This window comes from Hyperolius riggenbachi, chromosome 4 (genome assembly GCF_040937935.1).
Source record: "Hyperolius riggenbachi isolate aHypRig1 chromosome 4, aHypRig1.pri, whole genome shotgun sequence".
Taxonomy (NCBI): Eukaryota; Metazoa; Chordata; class Amphibia; order Anura; family Hyperoliidae; genus Hyperolius; species Hyperolius riggenbachi.
In genome coordinates, this window is record NC_090649.1 from 118602025 (window position 1) to 118621665 (window position 19641).

Below are 19641 nucleotides of genomic sequence, written 5' to 3' on the forward strand. Positions count from 1 at the left end.
ACAGATTGTCTGGTGTGTGCTGTATATTAGTATATATTTTGTCCCCTGGTTTTTGTCCTCTAAAGCTATGTGCGTCTTATGGTCAGGAGCAAGAAAAATATGGCATATGTTTATGATTGTCTTTCTGAAAATGATGCTTAATATTCTTGTAGAGTGAAAGAGCTGTCAAAATTGATATGTATGAAACGTTACATGATATTTCCTAATTGATTCAAAAAATTGTATGATATAAAAGATATACATTTTGATCTAAAGTATTATTTCAGTCTCTTGTCTGTGGCTTATTTTTCACAAATATTCTCATCTGCTCATAGACAAGGTAGCAGCAATGCATAATTATTTAAAAAAAATTAAAAAACCATTCGCTGCCTCACAGTCCACTAATTGAAGTCCACAAAGTGAAACCTCTTCCTGATTTTTCCAATCCTGGTCTTCCACTTCAATGCACCTCAGAAATGAATAAAAACAAACAGATCATCGCACAGGATGTATAACTTTGGGAATCTTCCACCATATATCACCTGTGTGCTGTGGTACAACTTCTCCTCCTGTGTATACTCCACCACCACTAGGAATCTCCCTCACCTTTTGGTATGGCTGCCCAGACCCACAGACAGCACATGCAGCTTGATAATCACAGAAATGGCTTCCCGGCTCCTTCTGCTTTAAGATGATCCTCACATTCATGCAAAAAAATACATAAAATCATAGCATAGACTGTTTTCAAAGTCCTATGGGGGACACCGCTGCAAAGTCACCGTGTAAAATTTATTGGGGGGGGGCACCTTAACAGTTCATTGTGCACCCAGCACCATCAGGAAGAGTGCTCACCTTTTCATGTATGCTGCCCAACCCACAGACAGCTTCAACCGCATGTGCAGGGCCGTGCCGAGGCAGAGGCGAGAGAGGCTCCAGCCTCAGGGCGCAGTGTAGGAGGGGGCGCACAACTCACTCAGCTTTCATTTCCTATTGTGTTTGACGCAGGGAGAAATAAGAAAAGGGGATACATGGCAGTGACTGCAAGCCAGATTAAGAGGTGTGTGTGTGTGGGGGGGGGGGGGGTGCGCCTCTTAGGACTAGTGCACACCAAGAGCGCTTTTACAATTTGCCAGTACTTTGAAAAGCGCTTGTATTTGAATGGGATGGATCACACCAGAGCGATGTGTTTTTTCCCCAAACGCAGGTCCAGTAGCATTTTTGCTGATTTCTCAGGCAATTCAGCCACAATGTTAAGTATAGGAAAGTGGAAAATCGTTCTGAAAAGCGGTAGCTCAGAGCGATTTTCCAAGCGTTTTTGTTATAGAAGCTGTTCAGTTCCAGCTCTACTGTAACAAAATGCTAAACTGAAATGCCCCAAAAATCTCTAGGCATAATTAGAAAATAGCTAGGCACATGCCTAGAATCGCCTAGGAAAATTTCTTGAAAAACTACTGAGCGTTTGCGATTATGCTAGCTCTTTTTGGTGTTCACTGGGCCTTGGTCTAGTAGCAATCAGTGTGTGATGGCTGGGGTGGGAGGGATGGAGGGGCGCACTTTGCTGTCTCAGCCTTGGGTGCTGGAGGACCTTGTCCCGGCTCTACGCATGTGTACACAGTCCTGTTATGAATGATGGTTCCCCTCTTGGCATCCAGTAGTTTGTCACCCCCAGCAAATACCAGACCAACTGCAACTAGATAAGCTTCTATAGTGTAACACCTTTTAATAAGATCAAATATAAAAGTAGCGCTATTCACAAACATCAAATGTTTTCAGGCATATAAAACAAATCCGAGGATGTCTCCTCCATGCACTGCAGCACTTCATGGCCTTTAGCCACGCCCTACGTGTTTCATCACACGACTCATCAGGGGCTCTGGGCAGGATTGGTGTGCAGTGCTTTAAATACCTTCCCCCTCATACATATTCAAATCGCCCAACATCATTAAAAACATTTGCCATCTCCACAATATTCCATACATAGTCTGCATGTACCTTACAGCGCTTGAACACTGCATGCATTCCCTCCCTTCAAGTATATTCCCCACTTACTCGCTACATAAACTATAATTATAATTACCGCCGTCTGTGCCAAAAGAACTTCCACCTCCTCAATGCGTTCCAACCAGTGGTCCCCATACGTAACTTCCTTTTCCCCTCCCAAGTCTAGCGAGATCCACCCACTAGTCTATCAGCAAAACCGCGGCCGCAGCACACTGTAATCACTCCGCTTATACATATGGCTACATCAAAGTCATTGCTATAAAACCCGTCTTCCAATATACAGCACATATATGTAGAGGATACGTGCGGCTCTTCCTGCGCCATTTACAACTTAAATCCCTGCCACCCATATGGATCAAGCTTCCCTCCACAAACTACTATATTAAAGCCACAGTGCCTAAATCCTTGTCCCCATACACATCCATATCAGTGTTTCATATAAGGCAAATTCTTATAATATTACATCAAATACCACACATTATGCAAAAAACCTTTAGTTACACCATAAATTACCACAGTTGTTACAGTGTTACTACACATAAAATACCCCACATTATGCAAAAAACCTTTAGGTACACTATAATTTACCACAGTCACTACAGTGTACTTTTCACCACCCCTAAATGCCACAAATGATCATGAACATTATGCCTCTGTGAATGGATTGTTTATCTCATTAGTTTATTTTTTCTTAAGGTTCACTTTAAGCAGTTCATCCCTGGAGAAGATACTCCAACCTTAGTCCTTGTCTTCATCACATCTTGGCTGGACTACTGCAATGCAATGCCCTCTGTATAGGACTTCCAAACAAAGATCTACAACACCTACAGTTAATACAGAGTGCTGCTGCAAGATTGTTAACAAACCAAACCTCACTATTGCCACATAGCACTTTTTTTTCTTTTACTCACTCAACAGACTAGTTCTAAAACGGAAAATCTGCTTTAAGATTGTCCAACTAATGTGTAAATCCCTAGACAATTTAGGACCTGGATACCTGAAGGCAATTTGTTGTGACTGCATTGGATTCCAACAACTTCAGACCAATAGGATCTAATAACTTGGTCCCCCCAAAAGTCCACCTCAAAACTTTTAGAGCCAGAGTCATCTTATTACTGCCCTTACCCTTTGGAACTCCATACCACACTAAATCAAGACAGCTCTAAACCCACAATTTTATAGCTAGTTAACCACTAAAGGTTTTTACCCTTTAAAGGGAAGGTTCAAGCAAAATAAAAAAATGAGTTTCACTTACCTGGGGCTTCTACCAGCCCCATGCAGCCATCCTGTGCCCTCGTAGTCACTTACTGCTGCTCCAGTCCCCCGCTGGCAGCTTGCCGACCTCGGAGGTCGGTGGGCCGCATTGCGTAAATTTTTACGCATTCCCGCTAGTGCAGGAACATTAACACATACATTTTTACGCGTTACTGGTTCAATGCGTAAATTTTTACGCATTGAACCAGTAATGCGTAAAAATGTATGTGTTAATGTTCTTGCACTAGCGGAAATGCGTAAAAATGTACGCAATGTGTCCCGCCGACCTTCGGGGTCGGCAAGCTGCCAGCGGGGGACTGGAGCAGCAGTGAGTGACTACGAGGGCACAGGATGGCTCCATGGGGCTGGTAGAAGCCCCAGGTAAGTGAAACTCATTTTTTTATTTTGCTTGGACATTCCCTTTAAGGACCAGAGCAATTTTCACCTTTCATCGCTCCTCCCTTTAATTCGCCAATAACTTTATAACTACTTAACTTGTATATGTAGTACAGCTAAAAAATAAAACATTAGGGCCCATATGCAATTCACTTTTTCACCTGGGTTTTCTCCTAGGAGATAATTTTTTATCTTCAATTGAAAATAACTTTTTAGCACTTTGCGATGAAAAAAAAGTACCAAAAAGTAGGTCAACAATTACTGTAAAAGTTATTTTGAGTATTTGTTTGCTTGCTGGTGGCGTAAAAGGCATTTTATTTTAAGTTGTAAAAATATCACCTTGGAGAAAACTCAGGTGAAAAAGTAAATTGCATATGGCCCTAGGAGCAGAGACATAAGTCTAATATTGTTTCCAGTACAGGAAGAGTTAAGAAACTCCAGTTGTTATCTATGCAAAAAAGCCATTGAGCTCCACGACTTTTAAAGTAGCAGAGAGCTCTGTCTTCTAAAGCCTATTATCTCAATGGTCAGTCACAGTATTTTCTTTTTCTCAGGTCAGGACAGGTCAATAGTTTACAAGACTGCTCTGTAAAAACATTTAGAATGCTGAGTAGTGTGTAAACTGCAAATATTAGAGAATGATGCAATGTTATAAAAAAACACTATATAACTAAAAAAAAAATATTTTCTTTGCTACTAATCTTCTAGTAATTATCCGTACTACACAACCAATTCATTATATCATAATTTTTTTTAGCTTCAGTTGCTCTTTAACGGCAAGCTGACACATTAAGACGTCCTGTTGGATCCTGTTACAGGCTCTAGGACTTTTTAATGCTTCGCTCGCTCCCGCCGCCACTGTGCATGTGTGCGCCGCTGCCGCTACCCATCAGGACACTGCGATTGGTATTAAATACCTTTTTTTGCATGATTCCATGCCAATATCCTCTTTGATCTTAATTAAAGAGAGAGTTAAAGATTTACCCAATGCACATTTGTTCATGCCACTCAAGTGCCACAGTGACAAACTTCCATGGCAGGAAGAGAAGCAGATTTAGCAGTAATTTAGCCATGCTGCAAAATGATGAGCCCATATGTCAGGGAGTCTATCAGCTATACTGCATGTCAGGCTATAGTTGAGAAACTCCCTGCTCTGGGAGTTTGTTAGCATATCGCGGTCAGTGGTGCTCAGCAGAGCTCGAATATTCGAGTAGCTCGAATATTCGAGCTCTTTTTCAGCTATTCGAGCTCGGTATTCGAGCTCCGAATAGCTGGAGCTATTCGAATGGGCTATCCGAGTACACTCGAATAGCCCATTCACTATTCGAGCTATTCGAGCAACTCGGCGCTATTCGAGCTCGGTACCGAGCTCGAATAGCGTCATAGCCCAGATTGATGTCCTTAGAGCCAATCAGAGGACTCCCAGGCCCTCTGACGGCAGCCAATCACAGAGGGGGACCCTGGCCAGCCCCTACCCTATAAATAGCGGCCGCCATGTTCCGTTTCTCCATGCTTGCCTGAGACTTGTACAGAGAGAGAGTTGCTCCTTTGTGCTTTGGCTTAGCAAGTGCTCTATTGTGATCATTTACCTAGCGTTTTTGCTCACCTACACCTGCCATATACACCTATATTGTTGTTAGTTAGATAGACATTGTATTTTAGTTAGTAGCTTGTGTGTTACATTAGAGACAGGCAGCTGCTGCAAGCTTACAGGTTTAGGCCTCAGGGGGGCCTTGCCTCTGTGGGCAGCTGTCCTCTGTTTATTTCTCTCATCTATACCAGTATTTCTGCTGTCCTTTACTAATAGTATTGTAGTTATACTGTACTAGGAGTAGGACACTCACTGACTGTCACTGTTTATAGGCTACTAGCTAGCTCCTGCGTGTGTGCACTCACTCACTGTCTGTGTGTACACACACTCTATTTCCTTCTGATTACTGATAGATTATTGTTAGTTAGTTGTACTTACTTACTACTTATACTCTTACTGTACCCGTAGGGACACTCACTGTCACTGTTCATATAGGCTACTAGCTCCTGCGTGTGCGCACTGCACTCACTGTCTGAGTGTACACACACAACACACACTCTATTTCCTTCTGATCGCTGATTGATTATTGTAATTAGTTAGTTCTACTTACTGTTACTACTTACTCTTACTGTACTAGGAGTCTAGGACACTCAGTCACTGTCCATAGGCTACTAGCTCCTGCGTGCGTGCACTCACTGTCTGAGTGTACACACACCCACACTCCATTTCCTTCTGATCGCTGATTGATTATCGTAATTAGTTAGTTGTACTTACTGTTACTACTTACTCTTACTGTACTAGGAGTCTAGGACACTCAGTCACTGTGTTCATAGGCTACTAGCTCCTGCGTGCGTGCACTCACTGTCTGAGTGTACACACACCCACACTCCATTTCCTTCTGATCGCTGATTGATTATTGTAATTAGTTAGTTCTACTTACTGTTACTACTTACTCTTACTGTACTAGGAGTCTAGGACACTCAGTCACTGTCCATAGGCTACTAGCTCCTGCGTGCGTGCACTCACTGTCTGAGTGTACACACACCCACACTCCATTTCCTTCTGATCGCTGATTGATTATCGTAATTAGTTAGTTGTACTTACTGTTACTACTTACTCTTACTGTACTAGGAGTCTAGGACACTCAGTCACTGTGTTCATAGGCTACTAGCTCCTGCGTGCGTGCACTCACTGTCTGAGTGTACACACACCCACACTCCATTTCCTTCTGATCGCTGATTGATTATTGTAATTAGTTAGTTCTACTTACTGTTACTACTTACTCTTACTGTACTAGGAGTCTAGGACACTCAGTCACTGTGTTCATAGGCTACTAGCTCCTGCGTGCGTGCACTCACTGTCTGAGTGTACACACACCCACACTCCATTTCCTTCTGATCGCTGATTGATTATTGTAATTAGTTAGTTCTACTTACTGTTACTACTTACTCTTACTGTACTAGGAGTCTAGGACACTCAGTCACTGTGTTCATAGGCTACTAGCTCCTGCGTGCGTGCACTCACTGTCTGAGTGTACACACACACCCACACTCCATTTCCTTCTGATCGCTGATTGATTATTGTAATTAGTTAGTTCTACTTACTGTTACTACTTACTCTTACTGTACTAGGAGTCTAGGACACTCAGTCACTGTGTTCATAGGCTACTAGCTCCTGCGTGCGTGCACTCACTGTCTGAGTGTACACACACCCACACTCCATTTCCTTCTGATCGCTGATTGATTATTGTAATTAGTTAGTTCTACTTACTGTTACTACTTACTCTTACTGTACTAGGAGTCTAGGACACTCAGTCACTGTGTTCATAGGCTACTAGCTCCTGCGTGCGTGCACTCACTGTCTGAGTGTACACACACACCCACACTCCATTTCCTTCTGATCGCTGATTGATTATTGTAATTAGTTAGTTCTACTTACTGTTACTACTTACTCTTACTGTACTAGGAGTCTAGGACACTCAGTCACTGTGTTCATAGGCTACTAGCTCCTGCGTGCGTGCACTCACTGTCTGAGTGTACACACACCCACACTCCATTTCCTTCTGATCGCTGATTGATTATCGTAATTAGTTAGTTGTACTTACTGTTACTACTTACTCTTACTGTACTAGGAGTCTAGGACACTCAGTCACTGTGTTCATAGGCTACTAGCTCCTGCGTGCGTGCACTCACTGTCTGAGTGTACACACACCCACACTCCATTTCCTTCTGATCGCTGATTGATTATTGTAATTAGTTAGTTCTACTTACTGTTACTACTTACTCTTACTGTACTAGGAGTCTAGGACACTCAGTCACTGTGTTCATAGGCTACTAGCTCCTGCGTGCGTGCACTCACTGTCTGAGTGTACACACACCCACACTCCATTTCCTTCTGATCGCTGATTGATTATCGTAATTAGTTAGTTGTACTTACTGTTACTACTTACTCTTACTGTACTAGGAGTCTAGGACACTCAGTCACTGTGTTCATAGGCTACTAGCTCCTGCATGCGTGCACTCACTGTCTGAGTGTACACACACCCACACTCCATTTCCTTCTGATCGCTGATTGATTATTGTAATTAGTTAGTTCTACTTACTGTTACTACTTACTCTTACTGTACTAGGAGTCTAGGACACTCAGTCACTGTGTTCATAGGCTACTAGCTCCTGCGTGCGTGCACTCACTGTCTGAGTGTACACACACCCACACTCCATTTCCTTCTGATCGCTGATTGATTATTGTAATTAGTTAGTTCTACTTACTGTTACTACTTACTCTTACTGTACTAGGAGTCTAGGACACTCAGTCACTGTGTTCATAGGCTACTAGCTCCTGCGTGCGTGCACTCACTGTCTGAGTGTACACACACCCACACTCCATTTCCTTCTGATCGCTGATTGATTATTGTAATTAGTTAGTTCTACTTACTGTTACTACTTACTCTTACTGTACTAGGAGTCTAGGACACTCAGTCACTGTGTTCATAGGCTACTAGCTCCTGCGTGCGTGCACTCACTGTCTGAGTGTACACACACACCCACACTCCATTTCCTTCTGATCGCTGATTGATTATTGTAATTAGTTAGTTCTACTTACTGTTACTACTTACTCTTACTGTACTAGGAGTCTAGGACACTCAGTCACTGTGTTCATAGGCTACTAGCTCCTGCGTGCGTGCACTCACTGTCTGAGTGTACACACACCCACACTCCATTTCCTTCTGATCGCTGATTGATTATCGTAATTAGTTAGTTGTACTTACTGTTACTACTTACTCTTACTGTACTAGGAGTCTAGGACACTCAGTCACTGTGTTCATAGGCTACTAGCTCCTGCGTGCGTGCACTCACTGTCTGAGTGTACACACACCCACACTCCATTTCCTTCTAATCGCTGATTGATTATTGTAATTAGTTAGTTCTACTTACTGTTACTACTTACTCTTACTGTACTAGGAGTCTAGGACACTCAGTCACTGTGTTCATAGGCTACTAGCTCCTGCGTGCGTGCACTCACTGTCTGAGTGTACACACACCCACACTCCATTTCCTTCTGATCGCTGATTGATTATCGTAATTAGTTAGTTGTACTTACTGTTACTACTTACTCTTACTGTACTAGGAGTCTAGGACACTCAGTCACTGTGTTCATAGGCTACTAGCTCCTGCGTGCGTGCACTCACTGTCTGAGTGTACACACACCCACACTCCATTTCCTTCTGATCGCTGATTGATTATTGTAATTAGTTAGTTCTACTTACTGTTACTACTTACTCTTACTGTACTAGGAGTCTAGGACACTCAGTCACTGTGTTCATAGGCTACTAGCTCCTGCGTGCGTGCACTCACTGTCTGAGTGTACACACACCCACACTCCATTTCCTTCTGATCGCTGATTGATTATTGTAATTAGTTAGTTCTACTTACTGTTACTACTTACTCTTACTGTACTAGGAGTCTAGGACACTCAGTCACTGTGTTCATAGGCTACTAGCTCCTGCGTGCGTGCACTCACTGTCTGAGTGTACACACACTAAATTTACTTGTGATTACTACTGATTATTGTAACTGCTAGTTGTACTTCCTGACTGTTACTACTTACTTACTGTACTAGGGGACACTCACTCAGTCACCTCACCAACCAACCCACTCCATTAAAGTACCCCACTTTTCACCCGCCCTTTTACAAAACTTTTGTCTATACGCCCAAAACATTTAAGATGTCTGGAAGTGGCAGCCAGCGCGGTTTGGGCAAGGGGAAGGGCAGCAAGGGAATCAGGAGGAGAGGGAGCAGCATTGTGGCAAGCCGCGGCCGCGGGCGCGCCACCATGCACAGTTCCGCAGCAGCAGCAGCAGCGTCAGTGGCTAACATTCCTCCCATAGCCACTGGCCGTGGACGCCTTGGGCGCCGCCCAGCAGGAGCATCTGCAACTCACGCTGCAGAGACACAGCAGCAGCAGCGTGTAGCACCTGCTCCCATTTTCCTCCAGCCGGGTCGGAAACGTCCCATTGAGGAAAAGGATGCAGACACTGTGGTGCAACTCATGACGGAGGATGAGCAGCCCGCCATCAGCTCTGCATCCGAGGCCTCCACCCTCACCACCACCACCACCACCACCACCACCACCACCACCCCTGTTCGCAGCAGCCGCCCAGCAGGGCCTGGGGAGGAGGCCAGTTCACCATCAGTCGCTGACCTGTCACTCAGCAGTCTTTTTACCCCAGGCACCATCAGGGTATTGTCTGCTGTTGTTGGCGATTTTGAGGAGGAGATGCTGATGGGCACTTTGGGGGAGGAGGGATTGGACAGCAAGACTGTGGCGACAGTCAAGCGTCCCATCCATGCATCAGGAGAGGAGTTTGGGGGGTCATCATCCCAGCAGGACATGTTTCAGGAGGGGCATGATGATGATGACCCGGTGACAGACAGAGACTGGGTGCCACCACCTCCAGGGGATGTCGTCCTCAGCAGCTCTGAGGAGGAGGAGGAGGATGCGCTTGTGGGCCTTGCAAGGAGGCGCATCATTGCAAGCATTGGCAGCGTCCCACAGCCTGCTGGTGTCTCAGGCTCAGCAGCAGCAGCAGCAGCATCAGCCAGTACCACCACCAGCCGCACCCAAGCCCCCCCCCCCAACCACCACAGGGAGACAGGCAGCAGCGCTTCCATGCCGTAGGGGGATGTTTCTGTCACCAATCTGGCGGTTTTTCACCATGCCCACTGTGTACAGCAAGTACGCCACTTGCAACCACTGTCAGCGGAAGTTGAGCAGAGGTGCAGACCCCTTAAAGTTCAGCACCAGCTCGCTCATCAACCACCTTGCGGCTAAACATTTCCACCAGCATGAGGAGTTCCAGAGGCTGAAGGCATCTGGTGCTGGCAGTGGCACCACACCCATCACTGCACAGCCTTCAGCAGCAGCAGCAGCAACAGCAGCCACCCGCCCTCCTGCTCCTCCAGCAGCACCAGCAGGAGTGCGGAAACGCACTGCTCCTCCCCCCTCTGCAACTCCTGCCGCCGACACTGAGGCCTGTTCTGGCAGCCAGTCCTCAGTGGCCTCCTCTGCTGTGTCTGCTGATTCCCGTGTCAGCAAAAGGCCACGCCAGAGCCTTTTGAGCGAGTCCTTCCAGGGGGTGGTTAGGGCTCTGCCTCCCAGCAGCCGTCGCGTGCGGCAGCTGAACGGCTTGCTGGCACGGGCCATGTGCTCCCAACTCCTGCCGTACACGCTCGTGCAGGAGGGGAGCGACATTCGTGCGCTGCTTGCTTGCGCAGCCCCAGACTGGCAGCTCCCCAGCAGACACTTCTTTGCCCGCAAGGCCATTCCTGCACTGCACCGCTTTGTGATGGCCAATGTGGAGCGAGGGCTGGAGCACGCGGTTGGTGAAAGGGTCCACGTCACCATGGACTCCTGGAGCAGCCGCTTCGGGACAGGCCGCTACCTGTCCTTCACTGTCCACTGGGTCAGCTTGGTGGAAGGGGGTGAGGATGGGAGAGCAGCAGCGGGCACAGCAGCAGCAGCAACACAGTGGGTGGTGCCACCCCGCAGGCTCAGGGGAACTGCAGCAGGTTCCTCCGATCCTCTGCCATCCTCCGGCACACCTGGCCAAACCCCCCGCCTCAGCAGCAGCGTGAAGGCCCGCCACTGCCAAGCGCTGCTGCACTTGGTCAGCCTTGGGAAGACCAAGCTGACGGCAACCCATGTGTTGGCCAAACTCCAGGAGCAGGAGAGGATTTGGCTGACCCCCAGAGGCCTCAGAGTCGGAGAGGTGGTGGCCGACAATGGGGCCAATCTGGTTGCCGCAATAGACAGGGGAAACCTGACCCACATCCCCTGTCTTGCCCACGTGCTGAACCTGGTGGTGCAGAAGTTCCTGCGCACCTACCAGGGGATGGGCGAACTGCTGGAAACGGCAAGGAATGTTGTGCGTCACTTCCGGCGCTCGGCTGCAGCCTGTGCGAGCCTGGAAGACGTGCAAAAGGAGCTGGATCTGCCACGCCATCGGCTGATCCTTGACGTTCCGACTCGCTGGAACTCCACCCTGGCGATGTTGGAGCGTCTGGTTGAACAGAGGCGCGCTGTCAAACAGTACCTTGCCCTGGCCACTGTTTCCGCAGCTCAGAGAAGGGACAAGACCAGCAACTTCCCGTCCATCGTCCCCGATGATGACTGGAGGCACCATGCAGCAGGTGTGCTTAGTGCTGGCTCCCTTCCTGCAGGCCACAAACATGGTGAGCAGGGACCATGCTATGGTCTGCGAGTGGGTGCCCCTGGTTTCTCTGCTGAACAGGGCCCTCGATGCTTTGCTGGAACAGGGAGCGGCAGCCTTGGACCAGCAGGAGCGGCAACCAGCTGCGCAGTCCACCTCTGAGGGGGAGGAGGAGGAGGACTTGGTGGAGGTCCCTGACCTGGCTGCTGATGAGGGGGATCAGCACAGCGCAGCTGAGTTGGTGCGGGGGTGGAGAGAGGATGAGGCGGCAGAGGAGGAGGATGAGGACAGCACTGACGTCGATGTGCCAGCAGACGTGGCCCGCCTCTTCCCAATGGCAGCGCACATGCTGACGTGCCTGCGCAGGGACCCCAGGGTGATCCAGATGAAGCAGAGGGAGGACATCTGGATCAGCATGATGTTGGACCCACGCCTCAAGGGGAAGTTGAGCCAGTTCCTGCCGCCTGCAGGAGGAGACCCAGCGCAACAAATAAGGAGCTTGCAGCAGGCCCTTGTTGAGCTCTTGGAGGAAGCCTTCCCCCAGCCTTCCACCCCCACTGTCCAGCAGCCAGCACAGAGGCAGCAGCAGGTGCCTGCATCCAGCAGCAGCAAGCGCCCCACAGACCTGCTGTCTCTCAGCCACGAGCTCTACAGGACTGTAGAGGCTCCGGCAGCAGTGACTAGAGAGGAGATGCATGCAGCAGCATCCTCCTCCGGTCACAGCCAGCGCCTGACCCGCATGGTGGCTGACTACATGGGGTCGTACAGCGGGCTTGACAGCGATGCCCCTGTTGATCCCATGGAGTATTGGGTCAAGCGCATGGAGATCTGGAGCGAGCTGGCGCAGTACGCCCTGGAAGTGCTGTCCTGCCCCCCTTCCAGCGTGCTGTCCGAGCGCTGCTTCAGTGCAGCTGGTGGCGTGGTCACCGAGAAACGCTCACGTCTGTCTCACAAGTCTGTGGACAGACTGACGTTTCTCAAGATGAACCAGGCGTGGGTGGAAGGCGAGTTCCTGGCCCCTGTTGTCGGCGAGAGGGGGACATGAACTGGCTGCCGGAACCATCGTTAATGTGCCTTACCACCCTTTACCACCTCCTGGCTCCTGCTCACTAAGCCAGCCTGGTTCACTTTGACTATTACGTCGCCTGCAGCCACACATTTTACACCTACAGTGGGCTGCTGTGTACTGCCCTTCTGCTGTCTGTCTGTGTTTCCCACTGCCAGGGTGTAATGCTATGTTTTTGGCGTTGCTAAGGCCTCACACTCGACTCACACTAGCACACAGACTAGGTAAATACATAGCTTACGACTTCACACTGTATTAGGATATTTATTCAATTATTTACATTATTTACAGGTATAGCAGTGAATCATGGATAAGTAATAGAGTAAAGAATCAATACATTACCGGATATTGCATCATCACTCCGTATCGGGGGACCAGCGATCGTCAGGAGGCAGCGCATACACAACATCACACAACTCGTCAGTAGTGGAGAGTCCCATCAGAGCAAGGGAAATCTCTCTTTCTTATACTCATAGCTCCACCCATTTTCCCTATTGCATCCTGGGGATGCACAGGCATGAGCTTCACTATGGTTGGATGACTTATAGTCAATATTTTCATAAACAGAACTAGTTCTAGTTAAGTTGCGCATTCCCTGAAACAGTTAATTCAGGGTTACGCGCTTATTGCAACACAATGTTATATAACCATATCACGTGCCACGCATGCTCAGTACTTGTTGTGACTGGGTGGGTTCGTCCTTCAGCCTATCCACAACGTGGAAGTATGATTCATCCCTCGTGATAACCGCGTGAACACAGCGCACAGCCGTATGTTTTTATAACTTGCAGTAACCTTTTGTTCTTCTGTCAATGGTTTTCTTATGGAGAATGGTGCATCACTACTAAAAGATCAAAATATGTCCTATCTGCCTGCAGACTAGCTTGCTAATGTGTTTCTTACCTAACAGCCAGTCATTCACACAGACTCTTCAGACTTGTATCACATTCGGTCCTTAGTGATGACCATTAACATATGAAACCATGACAACTTTTTTCCTCTTACAACAGATCCCATATGCCACATACCAGTTCCATCTGGATAGGATAACTATAACAATCATTACAATCAAAAAATAGGATGAACTATACACTTCATCATTGTTTCTGCTGATGGCGAATAACCCATAAATACATCCCACCAATGGTGAGAGGTGGCATCTGCTATGGCAGAGCCCACTTTAACAATTTTGTTTGCAATCACGGCAGTACTGAGCTGGTGTACGATTATACTTCTATTCAACTTTTTAATAGCACTTTTTCACTTCCGTTAGATTTTTCAACAATCCGCTTTAGTTTAGTCAGGTTTAGATCCCAATTGGGAACTTCCAAACCTTGGCCTTGCCAGGAAACCTTTGTAGTTAACGCTATATCAGGCATCAACATAAAAGTTTCATTTTCCCATTGGAATACAGTGATATTGTGTATACATCCTGCAAAAGGCACCCTCATTTTAGGGACCACCTGACGATCTGTCACTACACATACCACTTGAGGTGTTATTTCCACCATCCAGCGGTATGTTATAGGCATTATGGTCCGCCCACATTTGTTTACAGTGTTCTGTAACAAACAAGGTTCATATGCAGTAGACTGTAACTTACATATTTTACTGTTTAAAGTATTATCACAAAAAGTCAAATCATCTGTTCTGTTGCTGTCATCAATAACCTGTCCATAAAACGTAGGTACCCAGAAGTGCTGATCACCTTCTGGCCCAATTAATAATGGCAAAATAACATTCTTACACATTATACTACTTTTAGTAACATTGTAAAGTGTCAATTGTCCCATGCAAAATGTATCATTGCACATCACTTTAGGTGCTTTGATATCTATCCAGTGATCAGTTCTTATCATGGAACTGAACACGGTCCTCCAAACCTCCTCATTTCCAGTCAACAACATAGTTTGAAATAACTCTCTGTTGTTGCTGTTGTAAGGTTTGCATGGAACAGATAGTCCAGTTTACAATTCTAGTTATATTAACATCTGTTTCATACATAACAGAGGCACTTGCGTTAATTAAGCCAAGCAAATCATCATCTATTTTAGCTTGTAACTTAAATGGCGCCCATATAGTTGGCATCCATTTAGCTTGTAATTTTAAAACATCATTTATTTTACTTCCAACGTTATGCAATCTATTTGCTAATGTTTCAATATCAAAACTATTAAGAGTTCCAGTCAATGTCCCATATCCATCTAACAAAGTGTCATACCACTCTCTCCGTATTTGGTGTGGTTTAGAACAGTTTATGGCAGCTGGAAACGTGATTTTAGCATGAATCACAGTCTTTTAGGCATGTTGCCCCACCTTTACACAAGTGGAAGGTAGTCTCTTTATATGCCCAGGGTCCACTTTAGCATCCATCATATCCACAAATATCAAAGTAGGCCCCACCGAGACATGTTCCATTGAAAGTAACATTGAGAACGTCACATGCTTGCCTAGCATTACTGGTAAAGTTTCTCTGTAGACAACTCTTGGTTTTATTTCCCCACACGAAAGTCACCGTGGATCCCCTGTATCGGTTACTCGAATACCTGAAGTCCTTGCATTAACGCAACAGCTTTCCAACCACACGATACCAAGGATTCCAAGGACAATGCCATAGACATGGAGGTCAATCTGCAAAAAACCCAAACAAGTGTGACTTATTCTTGCAAATAACATTTTTCCTGTGGGATATATTCCCACTTTTTCTGTTCTGGCCTCATTACCAGCAGAGTTCGGTCCTTGCTTACTGCAATCACATCTGCTGGAGGAGGCGGTCCTTGGGGATTCTGACCCACATTTTAGCTCCAACATTTACTGTATTAGTAGAACCAAAATATTCATCACCCTTTACTGATGGCTTTCCTCTCTACAAATAAAGGAATTAGGGTCCCTTTACACTTAATCAGCTGCTGTTAACTGTAATCAAAATAACAACTGATGTACAGTCCAGCGTCCGTGTCCCCCTATGGCCTCTTTCACACTATACACTGAAAAAACATTGAAGTCTATTCACAATGCATCGCCATTGGGAAAAAAACAACAAAAAACAAGAAAAAACAAACAACAAAATTGTATGCATACTAATGCATACCAACGCATTAAGTGTAAAAGGGCCCTCAGGAGAACCTGGGCTATACAACTCTTTGGCCTGTGTATACACAGTGTCCTCCCCTAAAAACTTTAACCCATCCTCTCTCCTTTTCCAATAATTAACTCACTATTTCCCAGGTTAATCATGATCACTTTAATTTATTCTTGATAGTCGGAGTCAATTACTCCTCCTATCCCTATAGCTCCTTTCTGAGCAAAACTGGATTGGGTAGCTATTTGCCCATAATGTTAGTCAGGTATTTTACATCCTATACCTGTGGGAATGGTTGTAACCTGCGAGGGGTTAATGATAACAACTTCTAAAGCATGCAAATCCAACCCAGCTGACACAGGTGTTCCCCTATATGGAGCTACCGCATCCTTATGCATTTTCCAATAAGGAATCGTTTCTACTTTAACCACCCCACCAGCTAGTTTCTGGTGTAAACAAAAATCTGTCATCTTCACAGTTTGTTTGTATTATTTTAAACTAGAATATGCATGCATTCTAGCATCTTTAACAGAGGTATTCTTGAACATATAATACACTCTATCAGTAAGGTCTCAAAGCAAACTTCATACAATTCATTAGAAACAACTCAATTCACACTTCAGCATCAACACATTCTGCCACTTCATGCCATTCAGCTAGTCAGTACAACATTCAACCCTAGAGAAACCAGGCATTTCTCTGCAAGACAAACAAATCTCATTTAGTAACTAATGACCTTAGCCCGTTAAAAAAAACAAGCTAGGCCTTTCGCTGCGCATGCATGTGCCCGCTGTGCACATGCACCCGCCACGCGCGTGCCCTCATACACCGTTGCGCACACGCTGGCCGCCTCTGGCCCTATCCTCCCTCAACTTTTCCCCTGTGTTTCTGCGCCCCTCCCTGCACATGTGCAGTGCTAAAAAAAAAAAAAAAAAAAACTCTGAATAGACGCAGAGACACAGGCATATTATATAAAAAGGTTTTCCAGTCTAATTACGCAATATTTTCATTCTACATTGCCATAATAGACTTCACAATTCTATTTCTTTCACACGGTCTCATCTAATCTAGCTTTCTTAGCTCAACAGGTAAACAATTTCACTCCTGCACAATTATAGCTAGAAACCAGGGGAAAAATTGCTGGCAGAGATGTCACCGTGACACCATAATCACATTTAACCCTGTAACCCCCCAAAAAAAAAAAAAAAAAAAAAATGAGCATTTGCAGGGATTTGGAAGTTCTAGCAAAACCCAGCACAACGCACAGTGCTGCACCAAACACACAACGCACACACACACAAGAAAGTTGCTTTACTATTTCTCACCTCTTTAACCATTTATTTTATCAAACAAGACGCATATCCCATGAAGTAAGAGTTAAAGGTCAATATTTTTTTTTTTACAGCATGTACTCCTGAATGAAAAAAAAAAAAAATGCTTGCCAAGCACCCCCAGTTGAGGAGAGCAGCATCTCAAACACTCACTGGCTCACACACATTCCCTAGGAGCACTCACCTCCCGTGCACAAATGCATTTTTTTTAAAAACATTCCTCTATGCATTCAATTAAACAAAAACCAGACATATGAATACACGATTAATCAGGACTCGCTATAACGGATTCACCATATAAAACATTCACTAGAAACAACAATGTTAACCCACCTGTCTTGTCCAGATTATATTACCATTTCAATTCTGCCAGTGCAGTCAGATACTGTCACTTTAAGGAATTTGCTTTACAAGTTTAAACACAGCACTCCAAGATTATACTCCGAAATCTACCAACAAAGACACAGACTGTATTAAAAACCGTAGTAGTAAAAGCTGAGATTCACTGTCAGGTTACTCTCTGCCCCTTTTTCCCATCCATATTTTATCATTAAAAATATGGGGTTTTCCTTAAGAGGGACAAAAACAGCAGTAACAACCTAAAGAAAGTTCCCAGCTATTCCTAATCTTTTCAAATGGAACAAAATACATTTGTGCTAAACACTTCCAATTCCAGTTCAATGCACATTGTCCTATTTCTTGTGCAATGATCAGTGGCAGAGTTTGGCTTCCTTTTATTTACAGAAGCTCCCTGCTCCACTGATAACAATCCAAAATGTGTCATCACAGGAGCCTCTTCCCCAGCTACTTCCTCCAGTACATTTATTTTACCAGCTGCAGATTCTGTTACATGTTGGTATTTATCTGCAGCTGCCTGTGATGACACTTGTGCAACTATCACTCTGTCATCCTACTCTAGTTCCTTTTTCTAACAGGACTAGCCTTTTTCCAACAGGAATACCCTCAAGTAAAGTAACAACATTGAGGGATTCTGATTCTTTCAACCTACACAATCTTTGTTGAAGCTTTCTATAAGCTGTCAACAACATCCCACTATGCCGCCTGAGAGCGACATCATGCCCCGCCTTAACAGGGCCCCCCTCTAGAGTCTTATCTACATCTAGAGAGAGCAACAACATCACCCGCTTCAACGGGGAACCACTATATTCCAGCATCAGGCAGCGTCCCTCAACCTCAAGTTGAGCCTGTTCCGCCTTTTCTTGATCCTGGAACGCCTTCTGCAATCGCTTGTGCACACCACGATATGCAGAGGCCAACACCCAGCTCCTTCTAGCTAGGGTAACTGCATCACCTACCTTGGCAGGGAGTTTTTCAAGTACTTGAACTAAATCAACCGGTTCTGATTCTTTTAACTGCTTATCCCATGATTCTGCCAACCCATGGCTAGCTAATTCCACTGCTATAATATTATACGGAGACTCGGTCCAGCCGGGGATCTCCGCAGGTTCTTTTAGGCATTTGGCCTTTTTTTTAAACATATTGCCTTACTTTTGGCACACTGCCAACTGGGCGTGGCTTTGACCAGAGGTGCCCCTCAACTTCTAGACACCAATGGTCAAACTTCCCACAGGTAAATTTTGCTTAGTTCAAAAGATATCTTGACTTGAAACTAAGTGGGAGGAGCTACTGACTCCAAACTTTGCCCACACCTGTAATCTGTCCTAAGATATATACATGTCAAGTATCAAGTCAATATACCATACAGGGGCAATTTTACAAAGATTTATATTAATTGCCCCACTAACTGGCAAAATGCCAAATTTTGCAAAATTACACCCAGAGACCCACAGAATCATAGGCAATATATTTCAGAGGTCAAAAGTCATCCTCGTCGCCATTTATGTAATGCTATGTTTTTGGCGTTGCTAAGGCCTCACACTCGACTCACACTAGCACACAGACTAGGTAAATACATAGCTTACGACTTCACACTGTATTAGGATATTTATTCAATTATTTACATTATTTACAGGTATAGCAGTGAATCATGGATAAGTAATAGAGTAAAGAATCAATACATTACCGGATATTGCATCATCACTCCGTATCGGGGGACCAGCGATCGTCAGGAGGCAGCGCATACACAACATCACACAACTCGTCAGTAGTGGAGAGTCCCATCAGAGCAAGGGAAATCTCTCTTTCTTATACTCATAGCTCCACCCATTTTCCCTATTGCATCCTGGGGATGCACAGGCATGAGCTTCACTATGGTTGGATGACTTATAGTCAATATTTTCATAAACAGAACTAGTTCTAGTTAAGTTGCG